Here is a 15,144-nt window from a genome sequence, read left to right on the forward strand (position 1 = left end):
CTTGCAAATCGTTGAGTAGTAAGCAAGGGGCAATGAAACTAGACATAAAAAGGCGAGGCTCGAAAGGTAATTGTCAAAACGCACTCCACGTTTATAAAGCGGTTGGGTGGGCCCGGTGGACATGTTCAAGGAACATTTCAAAAAAATAAACATTGAACGCGGAACTTCACCCGCAGGTAAGGTACCGAGACCGCTCCCCCGGGACTAAAGGAGGCAGGGGCTGTGGTGTTTTCTCCTTGGAACCAGCGGGGCGTGGGGCTGGAGGCGCGGGAGGCGGCGCGGGCCCCTCGCTCGCTCCAGCGGGGCCGGGAATTTGGAGAGGATCCCTGGTCGCGCAGCCACGGCGAGAGCGGCGGCGCGCGCAAGTGCGCGTGTGAGCGAGCTAAAGAGCAGGCGGGCGGGCGAGTGCGCCGGGTATTGGCAGCTGAGGAGTGGAGGCTGGGCGGCTCCGACTCCCTGACGCCAGCGCGACCAGATCAATCCAGGCTCCGGGAGCGAGCGAGCGAGTGTGCGAGCGAGCGGGCGGGCGGGCGGAGGAAGGAGAGGCCGAGCCGCTGAGCCCGGGCCGAGGCGTGGGGAGGGACCCTGCGAGCGCAGCTCCCGGCCGGCCGGACCGGGGTCGCGGGGGACCCCGCTCGCCCGGCCAACTCGTGCGCCCTCGTGGACAGGCGCGCAGCCAACCCGGTAAAACGAAACAGACCCGAACCCAACTTTCCTCTCCGTCGCGTCCCCGCCCTCCCCTCGGCGCCCCGGGCTTCCCAGCGCCGTGGCCGCTGCCGCCACGACCGCGCGCGGGGCCGGCGGCGCGGTCTGCGGCGGGGAAGGGGCTCTTCCCCGCGTGGGGCGGACCGGGGATTCCCCCCCCATGATGGCGCCTCCCGGCCGCTCGGAGGAGCAAGCCTGCCACCTCCTCCTCTCCTCGCGCCTGGCCAGCCGGGCAAGGCTCGGGCCCGTGTGCCCCCCGCGTCTTTGTTGGGTCTGCGGTGGGGAAGCCGCGTTGGTCGGTCCCCGGCCCTGCCCGCGGCTGGCCCTCCGCCGCCACCCTCCTCCTCCGCCCGCCGCCCGCTTCCCTTTCCCTTCCTGCAGCCGAGCCTGGGCCGTCGGCGCGGCCCGCGGGCCCATTGTGTCCCGCGCCGGCCCGGGCGACCCCTGCGGGAGTCGGAGGGCGGCCGCCGGCGCTGCCCCCTCCGCTGAGCGGGGCTGTTGTAAGGGGGACACCCGGTGCCCGGGGTCCCTCTGCGTTCGGGGCGGGCTCCTTCCTGTGCCCCCCACCAGCGTCTTGGGGGTCGAGGTCAAGGAAAGTTCGCAGTGAAATTCCCTCTCATTTATTCAAAGGTTTGGCGGCGGCGGCGCGCGTTATTTATTTATTTATTTTTTCTCTCTTCCGCCTACACCCCCGGGAGTCTCCGAGTGTCGTCTCATTCCTTTCCCTTTCCCGGATTCGATTGCCTCACTGCATGTGTATTTGTGAGTTCGCTGTGCAGCAACTGCTCATTTACTCTGCTCTCGGTCTTTGTTAGTGTTTCTCGGGGTTGTTTCTGCAGGAAGGTGGGGGGTGGGTGGGTGTGAGAGAGACAGACGTGGGCTTGTTTTTCTAGTTGCTTAATATATATGAAGGCTTCCAGGGAGAGCGTTTCACTGATGTACTTTGGGAAGGGAGGGGGAACAAATGCCTGCCGGATCTTACAACTACCGTAGCTGCGGCTTTTGTTTATTTTGCGGCGCAGACGATGTTTCAGTGCACTTGCAAGATCCCCAGCCGGGCGCTTCCCTTCTGAAAATCGAGGCGCGTCTCCGAACCCTCTCCCGAGAAAACATCGTTGTCGTGAGTGCTGTGACAGCCGGCCTCTTTCTTTTCCCTGAGGTTCTCTAGCCGTTGTAGCTGAAATTTCAGAGTAGGTGGAATGATACAGAAGTTGCCTGATCTCTGTATGTGCTTCTCCTACTGAAACTCCTAGCAAGCAGCTCAATCGCAAAATGCCTTTATTTCAGAACGTTTCTCGCTTGCGTTACCTGTCGTGGATAACATGCCTGCATTCAGTAGCACAATGAGAAAACTGTTCTCTGCCCATGTTGATTTTTCATCCTGTTTCTCATTACCACTTGACGCTTTATTGGAGGTAGCTGAGCTGTATTGGAACCACGATTTAAAAAGAATCGGGGCAGAATCAATGTGCACTGCCCCAGGATTTTCAATTAGTATAAATATTTTGCATCAGTGTTAATTCTGATGGAGGTGCCAGGCCTAAATATGCTGTAACTGATTTAAATGTTTGTCCTCTTCTCTCTCTCCCTCTTTCCCATTTGCAGTTATTTGATATTTCTGTGCAGGTGGTGTACATTTGTGTAATATTGCAGTTCTTAGGAAACTGTAACCAGGGTCGTGGGAGATGATTTTCTAGAGGTTGGCGATGTCTGAGCCTCTGGAGGATCCAGGCAGGATCAGGTTTCTTCTGAGGGTAGGGATTTGTCCTTGCTTTAGTTTTGACCCCTCCAAGCATAGGTATGTAACCAAATACATTTTTCCTTTTTGCAGTATCCTTTGGTTTTATACCCTTGAAGAGCTGATGATCTTTGCATTTTAGAGAAATGACAGTTTTTAGGCAATTTAAAATATTAACTTCTTACACCTCTTGGAATTTAATTTTTTTTTCTACTAAGTTCATTAAAGCACTAAGAGGAAGTAAGTCTCATTTTTCCAAATACATTTATTAGTTGGAAACTAAATTGCAGTTTGTAATTTTGATTTCTAGTAATTCTGGGTGTAGTAACTTGGTTAGAGTGGAAAAAGAATAAACTTGGGTGTAATTAGATGAGTATATTTAAGCTGCAGTCGCCTACATAATCAAGGCCAAGTTGTGTGTGTATAAAAGATCTCATTTGTGTAGTCTTACAGGCTAATGGAAGCATCATTGCGGCTTTATAAATAATGTAAGTTGTGTATAATGTGGAGTCTCCAGAGACGGCAGAGAAAGCATCATTACCAGCCTTTTCAACCTGCTTGAGATCTTAAATTGATTTACAGCACTGAACTGGTGCAAAATGATACATCAGGATGACATGGGGTCAGCCTGTAAAAGTCTATGATGTCAGCCTATTAGTTCAGTCATCATAATTAAACCATATTACAGGGGCAGCTAAGCAGGAGTCTGGCGTTATCCTTCAGATATGGGTGGTACATGGATTTTGTTTATAGTGGAAAGGCCAAACTGGCAAGGAACGCTAATGTTTCTGAAAAGGGGAAAGGCTTACAGAACTCTGAATTTCTGAAAAAATTGAAGCTAGATTAAGGGATGTTCAGTCTGCATTGTCTAAGTAGCTTTCCATTTGGTAGTGGAGAAACAGATGCTTTGAGGGTGCCGATAAGGACCTTTGCAGCACTGATCCATGCACTGAATCATGCTTTATGTGAGCTTGAATTTAACTTGGCCTTAGGGACCTTGTAAAATATCAGAGGACCACATATTTCACATCTCTGATCCTTTTATTAACACTGAGTTGCACTGTATTGATGCAAACGCTGATACGTTATTTCTTTAATCATATTTACGAGGTCTCCACTGGAAACAGATATTTGAATTGAACATATAAACAATTCAGGAAAAGAAGATTCTTATTTTTTGCTTAAATTTCTGGCAATCCTTATTCAATTTATGGGTCATCTAGTGCTGTGCTGTCCAATTAGGTAGCCATAACCATGTGTGGGTATTTAAGTTGAAATTAATTAAAATTAAAATAAAAATTCATCTCAGTAGCACTAGCCACAGTTCACGTGCTCAGTAGCTAGTGTGGAGAATGTATACATAGAACATTCCCATCATCACAGAAGGTTCTGTTGGACAGTGCTGCTCTAGACCTTTCTCCTCTCCTCATCCTCATTTTCTACTCACCTTTCAGCTGCTTTTCTACTTGTTACCTCTGTGGATGAGTTTGTGAGGTGGAAGGGAGAAAGAAATGTCAGTTAATTTTGCTACTTCCTAGTTGCTCTTGTTAAAATAAAAGAGTTTGGAAGTGACAGTTGAAGCTGCTACATAAAATGAGGTTGACTTTTCTGTCAATCATATTTATCTTTGGTGTCATGGCTTCTAATTTGATTTAGAGCTTTGGGTAGGAGAAATAATTGTAGCTGATTTTTTTTCTGAGTTTTTACTGTGTCCTTGTCTGAAATACTCATATCTCATTTAAGCATCGAAACTTCCCTAAGTACTGTTGTTGTCACGTTTTACAGGTAAGGAAACTGAGTTCTGAGTGATTCATTGTCTTGCCTCAGGCTACATAACTAGTGATTATATTCTTAGCCATGAAGTGAACAAGGCAAGCTCACTCCAGAGCCTCACTTTTCTAAAAAATTAATTAATTTTTGGCTGTGTTGGGTCTTTGTTGCTGCACACGGGCTTTTTCTAGTTGTGCCGAGCAGGGGCTACTCTTCATCGCGGTGCGCAGGCTTCTCATCGCGTCGCTTCTCTTGTTGCAGAGCACGGGCTCTAAGCGTATGGGCTTCAGTAGTCACGGTGCGTGGGCTCGGTAGTTGTGGCTCATGGGCTCTAGAGCTCAGGCTCAGTAGTTGTGGTGCAGGGGCTTAGTTGCTCTGCGGCATGTGGGATCTTCCCAGACCTGGTCTCGAACCCATGTTCCCTGCATTGGCAGGTGGATTCTTAACCACTGCACCACCAGGGAAGCCCCCTCACTTTTAAATATATATATCTATCTAGAATACCTGAATAATCATTGTTCTGCTGGGCTTTATTATTCTGGTATAGACATGACTTTACTTTTATTTTTTAGTCTTTTAGACAACTTTGCCTTCTATTGTGCTTTTCTGGGCCATCTTCTGTTGTCTTCCTCTAAGTGCTTAAGAAAGGAAACATAATGTTAACACCTCTCTAAGCAGAACATAATTGGAAGACTAAATCTGACATGAAAGTAATGCATTTCAAAGCCAAATTGGTTTTATCTCTGCTTTTCTGGATAATTCCTGTCACTCTCCCCTTGCTTTTTTCTTGTATAATCACAAGCTGATGGTACTAAAAAAGATAGTTGTAGTAGTTCAGTTTACAGTTTATCTCATTAAAATTAGTCTTCTTTAGCTGGTAAACACTGCACCTTGAGATGCAAATAGTTCATTGCAAATTCCTTGGAATTTTTTTTTCTTTTTTTACATTTATGTCTATTTTTGTATAGTCTTACAGTTCAGTCATTTTTATTTTTATTTTTTTTGGTCAGGGCTATTTAAGAATTTGATGAAACCCTGGTGGACCCCCTATCATGCTCCCATCCTCTAATCCAGAAATGCTTGTATGTCCTGCTAAGCTTGTGTGTGCACAGAAGTACCCAAATTTCAGCTGAAGGACGTCCATGGGACTGCCTTGCCAAGTGCGTTCATAAACACTGATTTGTAATTTCCTTTACAAAGAATAGAGATACTGAGTGTTAAAAGCTACTTTGATGTTCCTATCAATTTGAGCAATCCGAGGCCCAGGGAAGATAGTGGCCTTGCCTGAAGTCACCCATCCAGTGATTGGAGGAGGGAGAGCCTGCACCTGGATCACTGTCATTGTCAAGTTCCCATTTGTTTGCTTTTTCCTTCCTCACTCGCTGTGCTCCTGGGCCTTTGGTCTGAGCATATCCAGTGTTAGTTGGGGAGGGGAGGAAAGAAGAATTTTTTGGCAAGATATTAACTTTTTGTACCCAACATTGTTTGAGCTGAGTATGAATCAAGTCTGACAACCTCAGAGAGATGTTTTTTACAGATTAAAATTGATTTTTTAAAAAAAATTTTAGAGATGGAAAAGAAACGCCTTATGCCTGATTTAGTCAATGGGACCTTACTAGAAAATGGTAGATCCGAGATTCTGCGAAGTTCAAATTAAATCAGGCAAGTCTGCTGTACAAATCTCCTGTTTTGGCTCTCAAAAACAAATCATATTCCTCACCAAAAGTCAGAGATTGGGGTATTTAGGGAAGGAGTTAGAAGGTACTAGGGAGAGAATTGGAGAGTTCTAAGGAGAAAAGGAATAATTTAAATATAAAAATTTAGAAATGAAATATAAAGTTATAAAGTGACATTGAGGCTGATGAAGTGTTCTGTGTAATTGTACTTCTGTATGTGGTTTTTCTTTTCTTTTTTAAAAACTTACTATTCCCGGTTTATTATGAAAGGATACAACTCAGGAACGGCCAGATGGAAGAGATGCACGGGGCAAGGTGTGGGGGAAGGGCGCCGTGAGCTCCATGCCCCCTCCAGGCGCCGTACCCGCATAGCACCTTGATGTGTTCACCAGCCTGGAGGCTCTGGTCTTAATTTTTGGTACCAAGATTAGCAGGAAGTGCTTTGGTAACAAACAGAGGCATCTGCATTTTGCCTCGAATTGAAATCTCTTGACTCTTTATCCCCCTTTTCTGCTATTACGGTCATATTGCAACTATTTAGGCTAATCTGGTGACCTGTCATCTGATTTGCTGCAAAAATACCTGAAGTATTTTTAATACTTCTGGAGTTACTGCCTTTAAAAAAAAAAAAAAAGCTAAGTTGCATGAATGTGCTTGCTTAAAATCTAAGTCAGAATCTTCACTGTGGTGTTCGTTATTAAAATAATGTCAGTTTTAGAGATGTAGTACTAGTCCTAGGCAAAAAAGTAACATTTACAGCTATTGCTGGCTGACTTGCAGAAATGAGCAGCCCCGTAGAACATTCATGTGCATAAGGAGGAAAGCTGTCTTTCAGATGGGAAAAGCCAATCTTTCAAAAACAGTTCAACTTCAATGACTGCATCGGGTTTTTAGGCTGATACTGGGAATTGCAGTATTTGAGCAGTTTAATCTAACATCTTTGTGATTTTTAAAAAATTAATTTATTACTTTATTTTTGGCTGCGTTGGGTCTTTGTTGCTGCGCGCGGGCTTTCTGTAGCTGTGATGAGCGGGGGCTCCTCTTCGTTGCAGTGGCTTCTCTTGTTGGTGGAGCACGGGCTCTAGGCACGCGGGCTTCAGTAGCTGTGGCATGCAGACTCAGTAGTTGTGGCGCATGGGCTTAGTTGCTCCGCGGCATGTGGGATCTTCCCGGATGAGGGCTCAAACCCGTGTCCCCTGCATTGGCAGGCGGATTCTTAACCACTGCGCCACCAGGGAAGCCCTGTGATTTTTTTAAATTAGCTAAAATCAGAACTTCAGAGAACATTCCCTCTTGAAGATAAAGCATTAAACTTTCTAAGGTTTGAGGGAATCCATACCTGGCAATTCTCCCAAATCTCTCTGCTTGGTTCCTAGTATTCACATAGGAGCCTTATATAGAACCCAGGTCTGTGGTTGGTGGATTGATTTCTTAACTAATTTCCTTGAGACAAACATGCCTGGATTTCAAGGAACACATACAACATACACAGCAGTTACTTATGCATCTATATGCTTTTGAGCTCACGATGAAAATAAATTGTTCACTATGTCATGTTTGCGAAAAGGAGGATAGAGGGGTCTACTTTTGATTCAAAAATATATTTATACGTGTAATTTTTTAATACTTTGTTTGTAGTTTCCCCTTAATTTTAGGGCAGCTGTACTATATTTTTTCCTACAATTCCAGATAGTTAGGGTATAGTTACTCAAACTATTCATTCATTTTCCTCTCCGCGTCTATCTTTTGTGGTTTCTTTGTGGTGTGCTTATGCAAAGTGGAAGTATTTCAGACCTTTATAGTTTTTTTTCTTTCAGTTTCGAATACCACAAGAAGAAAAGGGAACTAATTATCTTTCAAGTATTATAATTAGGCATTAAATTAAGTCATTATTTAGTTAGCTAAATGCAAGATCTTTTGTTTAGATTGAAGGAAAACATGTCTTTAATGGAGGAGAGGGGTATTAAATATCTCCTTATTTGATAATTTTGATGCAGTGTGGTAATGAGCATATGCTTCGCTTAGTGAATCTGTTAGTTCAGAGTGGCTCAGTAATTAGTGAGGAGACCCACAAAAATGAAAAATTAAATGCAACATCACAAGAGTTGTTGCAGGGTAATATAGGGGTAGGTTGTACAGACAGTTCACATGAGGCCCACTGTGATGTGCAAGGACGTGTGGGTTTGCACAGGGAGAAGGAAGAGACATGTGGGCAGAGTAGTGGCGTGGAAGACTCAAGGGAACCAGGAGCGTTAGGAGCAGCGCCATCCGATAGAACTTCCTGCAGTGATGGAAATGTGCTGTATCTGTGCTGTCCAGCACTATAGCCACTAGCGGCTGTTGTGCATATAAAATGTGCCTAGTGCAACTGAGGAGTGCATTTTAAATTTTCATTAATTTATGTTTAAATAGCCACCTGTTTAACAATGAGCTATCACATGGGACAGCACAGATCTGGCGGCCAGCCTGCAGCTCTGACTGACCACAGAGGGTATTCCTGATGGGGTCCTGTATGGTGAGCTGGGAGAGGTGTTTGGAAAGGTTAAGTTGAGGAGGGTTTGAGGACCTCAGCGTGCCAGAATAAGGAAGCACTGGGAAGCCACAGAAAGTGTTTGAACTTGCAGTTTGGGTTGGAGAGGGTAGAGTCCATATGCCAGGAGATTGATAAGTTGGAGATCCATAACTAAGCTAAAGCCTAGGGGAGGGCTTGGAGCTTTACGGAGATGCCAAGTAGTGATCTGTTGGGAATGATGGTGGAACGTCCGGGAATGGATGGGTATTTGGAGAGGATCATGAACAGAGCAACAGAGAGCTGGTGGGTTGAATCTTCCATTGATGCCCACAATTAGGAAGTGGTAGAAAGGAGAGGCGTGTTTGAAGTAGATAAAAGAAGGAACTGGAAGAAAGGTGTGGGGTCAGAGGAGAAGTTAAACCAGGAAGCCAAGGGAAGAGAGATTCCAGAAGAAGGTTCAAAGGGGGACATGTTGTATGGTTCAGGTTGAAGGAGAGAAGGTCAGGGTAATCAAGTGAATGCAGCTGAGATGAAGAGACTGAGTATATTAAGAAATGAGAAACAGAGTCTTCTATGTCCTCGAGTGACTTATATTTCAAAATTGATGAGACGACTTCTTATTTGAAGGTTGAGGGAAAGAAGTTAATGGACAGAAAGCAATCAGAGATGATGGAGTTAGTGATCTGGAAGGCAGGTGACAAAACATTAGTCATGGTAAGGAGGGAGATTGTCTGAGAAGGAAGCAAGATGGGGTCCCGGAGAGGAAAGCAGATGGCACAGAGCTCATGTCAGCTTGCACTGGTTTTCCCAGTAGTGTCGGAGGCAAGTCAGTCCCTTCATTGGGATGGTGAGACGGGAGAATCAGAAAATGATACTGGAAGTTTAAGAATAATGGAGAAGTTTTGGAAGAACCATTGTAGGTGATGTGCCAGGAAATCTATGGTGAATTCAGAGGCTGAACATTCGGAGGAAGCCTGGGGTGAGGTTTGATGTGGCTGTAGAGTAGACTAGTAATTGCTTTTTAGTGTAACTTGGTGGCCTGAAAGTAAGATTGGAGAGAAATGTTGGCAGAGATGATTCTGGCTGAGGGATAGAAAATAGACTAAGAAATGAGGTTCTAGAGTCAGGTTGCCTGGGTTTAAGTCCCAGCCCCCAGCACTGACTTGCTTTTTTATAACTTTGGGAAAGCTGCCATTAACTTTTTTTTTTTTTCTAATTTTTTAAAAATTGAAGTATAGTTGATTTACAATGTTGTGACCATTAACTTTTGAACCTCACTTTCCTCATCTGAAAAATAGAGATAATAGTATCAGCCTCAGGATTGATAGAAAGAGGAGGTGAGTTATCCTTCCGTATTTCATGTAAGATGCTGTTAATTGTAAGATGTTATTTCACATACTACTGAGGAAAAAACCATCATTTAGGCACAACATACCACTGACTGTAAATTTCCTGGTTAGGAGAGGGTACATCTTGCAGTCATGGAGTACAGAATACATAAAGGACTTAGCCTAGGACCTGGCACATAATAAGCATTTGGAAAATGTTAGCTATTTAATATTTGTAAGAGAGTCAATGTGATTGTAGAGTCTAGAATGTTAATGAGAGCAATATCGAATCCAATGTAGATAAGGGGTTACAAGTTATAAGGAGTCTAATGGATTAAATGAACTGAGAAGGGTTAAGCAGTGGGAATCCCAATAATGAAATTGTGGAATATCAAGTTTGGGAATTTGTAGATGGAGCGTTTCCCTGACAATGCCAGCTAAAGGTTTTTAAGAAAAGTATAGTAATTGAACTGAGAGAAGAATGCCCTTTAATGATTTTAAAAAGCTTTTAAAGTTTCCCAGAGCTTTTAAAAGTAAGTATTGTGACTTTATCTATGGATTTTTCTTATACTATTTATTAGTGTTAAAAAAATTTTTTTTTTCATCAGAGAATACACACTCAGTGAAGAAAGATTCTGGTGTGGATTCTTTTTTTTTTTTTTTTTTTTTTTGTGGTACGGGGGCCTCTCACTGTTGTGGCCTCTCCCATTGCGGAGCGCAGGCTCCGGACGCGCAGGCCCAGCGGCCATGGCTCACGGGCCCAGCCGCTCCGCGGCACGTGGGATCCTCCCAGACCAGGGCACGAACCCGCGTCCCCTGCATCGGCAGGCGGACTCTCAACCACTGCACCACCAGGGAAGCCCCTGGTGTGGATTCTTGTCATAGTGTCAGAAGGAAAGGGGGAGATGGATTCTCGATTGTCATTGATTCAGTGAATTGTCATTTTCAAGAGATGGGGTACGGGGGCAGGGGTGGTACTAATAGCTGCCTGTAGAGCCTCTTTAGTTTTTGTTTTTGTTTTTGGCCACGCTGTGTGGCATGCAAGATCTTAGTTCCCTGACCAGGGATCGAGCCGTGCCCCCTCCGTTGGGAGTGTGGAGTCTTAACCACTGGACCACCAGGGAAGTCCCTGTAGAGCTCTTTTAAACATGGCTCTGAAGGCAGAAACCATAAAGGAAGAATTTATATATTTGACAACATTTATGTGACCAAACACACACTCTTGAATGACCACACACAAAAATACAACCTTTCAAATTTGCAGCAATTTACTCTTCTTGTAAAAAACTTTTTAAATCAATAGGAAATTCCACCCCTACAGAAAAATTGGTACATGGACCTGGAGAGTATCATACTAGGTGAAGTCAGGCCGACAAAGACAAGTATCCTATGATATCACTTATATGTGGAATCTAAAAACATGATACAATGAACTTATTTACAAAAGACTCACAGATGTAGAAAACAAATTTATGGTCACCAAGGGGGAAAGCGGGGGAGGAATTTGGGATTAACAGATACTACTCTATGTAAAATAGATAAACTACAAGGATCTACTGTATGGCACAGGGAACTGTACTTAATATCTTGGAATAACCTATAATAGAAAAGAATCTGAAAAAGAATATGTATGTGTGTGTATACATACACCTGAAATGTAAATCAAGTATGCTTCAATTTTTAAAAAAATAAATGAAATTCTGGGCTCCTAAAAAGAATTGGTAAAGGACAGGAACAATTCACAAACGAATGAAATGCAAACTACTGTTAGACATGAACTGTTCTGCCCTGTCCTGGATGAGACTCTTCACTGGAATGGGGACGATGTCTTCTCTTTTACTTTATTGTATCATGCTTTGTGGACCAGGAAGGATCAGTCTGGGGAAACCGGGCTTTTCTCACTGAAGGAAAGGAAGCCAAAATTTCCCTGCCTCTTAAGAGAAGCTGGGGTCACAAGAAGGTACACAATGAATGTAAGCTGGAGTTATAAGAGACAGGCCATCTCCATCCCATTTCCTTTATGTGGCCCCACTACCCGCATGACATTGGGCTAGGAGTCTCCTCAGTGGAATGTGAGGTGTTCCCAGCACTTTAGGGCCTCTCAGTTTATGCAGGTTCTCCTAGCTGCCGTGGTCAGTGAACCTTAAGGATACCAGTGCTCCATAGAGCACATCGAAATGGGCCTCTTTCTCTCCCACCTGAGTTGCAGTGTTAGATTTGATTTGTAGTGGCATTTTCTTATTCATATGAGAAACAGTGATGGTCTTAGAACATGGTTTGGCTTATTGAGCTAGACTGGTTCATATGGTATTGAAATAAGAAGTTCTCCCACATAGTAAAATCTCTTATAAAGTGAAGAAAATTTAAAGTTAGGCCATTAGCATTTGATTTCCCAGATTGTCTCTTAAGGGTAATAGTTAAGGTCGAGGGCGTTAAGAATGGCTTCTCATGTGCTGCCCGTAAGGTGGTTATTGGTAGGGTCCTTACCTAACTGAAGTACACTCAGTCTTAACTCGGCCTTGATATTTTACCTGGCCACTCAACAGAAGAGGAGTCATCAGCATCTTCTGACCCACCATCTCCTCTCTCTTAAGTGATCTGCAAATATTTCAGAGTTGAGGGGAAAAAAGGCTTTTGAATTTCACCCACAGGCTTACCACCAATTTCAGCCACAGGCCAGTTACCCCCGCGTCTTCTTTCTTAAGTCCTTTCAGAGGATGGTACCTGGGAGTAGGGGGCCGGAACTGGTGTGCATTGGTCAGAGCCGTCCTTCAAACTCTTTAAGCAAAGTTGGGGAGGGAGGATGAATGCCAGCAACACGAGTCTTAATTTTATCAAAATGGGTCTTTAATTTTATGGGTAGCTTTGTGTGAAAGGGAGTGGTAATGCTACAGTGAGTGTTGCTTTAGGAATTACACCTTTAGGCCTGTGACAGCTCAGCACAGCTGCCTGTACATAGCTTGCCATCCCATCTGTTATGGCTTCCTGTTTTGCTTTGTGTCCGTTGCTGGCTTTGCAGTCTGCATAATTAATAACAACCTCTTTATTTTCCCAGTGTTCGTGTTTGTGTGCTCAGGACTTCTATTCAGTTTGTTCAAGCTCGAGAGAACGAGGGAACGTTTGATTGGTTTCAAATGGCCTTCTGTTAAACTGTGAGCAAAATTAATTTGACTATCCTTGAAATGATTGGCATCCAAGCTGTATTTATAGCATTTATTTGCATGGAAACACTGAAGAGTTCTGTCTTGTCACACTGTGCAGGCTGAGATGTTGATCTGTATTCCAGGAAAGCCTCCTTTAAAATTGGTGCATCCTCACTGAGCAGTTCTGCTTTTTGTTGAGCCAGTATTAATCAATTCAGCAAATGTTTCATGCATGCAGTGCTGGGCTCTGTTTCAGGGAGGGAGAAGAAACATCTAAGTCAGTTTTTGCTGTTCAGAAGCAGTCTTACTGGTAAGAGGAGACTGTGATTATACGAAAAGCTAAATAACAAGCCATCGTTATTCATGTTGTAGCGTCTTATTTTGAGTGTATTTCTTCAGTAATTGGGATAGCCTTTCAGAATCAAGGGATTAGGAAAGAAATCTGATGTAGTTGGTAGAGCTCCTGTGCCATGCCCACCTCCAGCTTATTGGATGCTTTCAGCAAGTTTTTGAGCATCTCTACGGATACTTCTGTTCATAGTGTCTCTTTACAGAGCTTGATAAAGTTGGGATAAGGGGTCATAAATGTAGGATTTGCAATGAGATTGTAACTTTGGGGAAAAATACGAACCTGCTTGTCAAATGTATCTTCTGTTTTAATAGCTTTTATTACGGTTATCTTATTCATTCTTTAGACTGAGTTCCTTGAGGGTATGTGGACAGTATCTTTACGATCTTCACGTTAGCACAGTGGTTCTCACTTTGCACATCAGAATCCTGTGAATGACAACCACCGCAAAAATGCCAGGGCCTGCCCCGGGGGCGGGGGGGGGTGGTCTGATTCTAGGGTTGTGGTTGGGGAGCTTTTAAAGAAGCACCACAGGTGAGTCTAATGTACAACAGCATTGAGAACTGTCGGCTTGACACATAGTAGTGATGAGTGAATTTTTCCATTTTGATGTGTTTAAAAACACGTCGGGAAATAGGACCTGTGGTATGTTGTAGGTCTGTTGTGAATATGAACTATGTCTTTGATACCCAGCAGCACTTGGTGCCGGGTGATAGCTGTTCTAGGTGCTCCAGACGACCCAGGTAGTTCTGAGGGTTAACTTCTGCTCCCCCTTTTTTAATTTGAGAGGAGATAGAAAGAAAGGACATGTGTGTTTGAGAGCTTTTGCTTTTCCCTACTTGAAGGAATCAGCAATTCCTTGTGTCCTAGAGTCTAGAAGTAGAGCTGATAAATAAAGCTGTTGTGACCTGGGGCACCAAGAGCACACAGAGAAAAGGAGAGAAGAGTGTTAGCAAAGGTTATCTGGCGGAGTCTGGAGGAATGTTTGGGTGTCACAGCTGGGGGGAAGGCAGGGCTGTTTCTGCCAGCAAGGATGCTGCCAAATGTCCTGTAATGCTGAGGCTGAGAAACCCTGGAATAGGGGACAAGGAAGGGGACTAGGAGGCAGATAGGGTACCGAAGTGGTAGTGTCACAGATGGCTGTTTCTGCCACGCCCGTATGCTGTTTGCTGTGTTAGCCCCTCTCCCAGATCCTCTAGAGTCAAGAGCACTGTTCTTTGCCCTTATCTGTAGATAGGATTGTGACTGCCAGCTGTGTATGAGCCGTTAAAAGTGAATGTTTTAATATTTTACCTATAATAACATGATACTTGAAAGAGTCCTTCAGTTATTTTCCATCTCTACAGTTGCTTGAACGGGACAGTATTAATTCACACACAAAAAAGTGAGCCGGTAATTTTTGTTCTGTTTTGCTTATGTTTTCAGTAAAGGATACTAAGAACGATCAGTAAAACTGGAAAAAAAAAACATTAAAAAAATAAATCCAGTAAAGCAATCAATCAGTCCATCTCCGAGAGAACCAGAATAAAAGGAGAATTTCCAATCTTAACAAAGACTATCAACTAAAATCTTACTTTTTAAACTGCTGTTTCTTACAGCATCATTTATAAAGGAGGAGTTTGAGGCAGCACAAGTGTCTCCCTTTTAGGAATGGATAAGAAAATACAGTCTATACGTCTTTTTTTTTAAAAAACCGCTACACAGTAACTGGTAAAAATAAACTAGATTTTTAAAAAAGAACAATCAGTGGGAATGTAAAGAAAATGGCATTTCTTAAAAGGAGTTTAATTTTAATATTCCACAGCCTCATCATAAGAAAAGAGTATTAAGAGTTGAACACATACATGGGCTGTTGGTGTGAGGTAATGGTGCCAATTTCCTTGTCTTTGTTCAGTTATAGCTTATAACTACTTATCCCTATTC

The 15,144-nt window shown here is 43.8% G+C and overlaps 1 protein-coding gene across 8 annotated transcripts in view; it reads left to right on the forward strand.

Annotated features, from left to right (window-relative positions):
• The first annotated feature begins 382 nt into the window (after positions 1-382).
• The window catches only part of SMAD1 (SMAD family member 1), a 100,729-nt gene continuing 85,967 nt past the window's right edge, over positions 383-15,144 (forward strand). For 2 of the 8 annotated variants that reach the window (XM_067035607.1, XM_067035603.1), the window contains exons 1-2: positions 384-684; positions 1,728-1,895. The gene's annotated coding sequence lies outside the window, so the exon portion shown is untranslated. Of the gene's footprint in view, positions 685-754; positions 1,468-1,727; positions 1,896-12,784; positions 12,882-15,144 lie in introns of those variants that run through there. The other 6 variants (XM_067035605.1, XM_067035608.1, XM_067035604.1 and 3 more) reach the window with 6 other exon arrangements.

This window comes from Kogia breviceps, chromosome 6 (genome assembly GCF_026419965.1).
Source record: "Kogia breviceps isolate mKogBre1 chromosome 6, mKogBre1 haplotype 1, whole genome shotgun sequence".
Classification (NCBI taxonomy): domain Eukaryota; kingdom Metazoa; phylum Chordata; class Mammalia; order Artiodactyla; family Physeteridae; genus Kogia; species Kogia breviceps.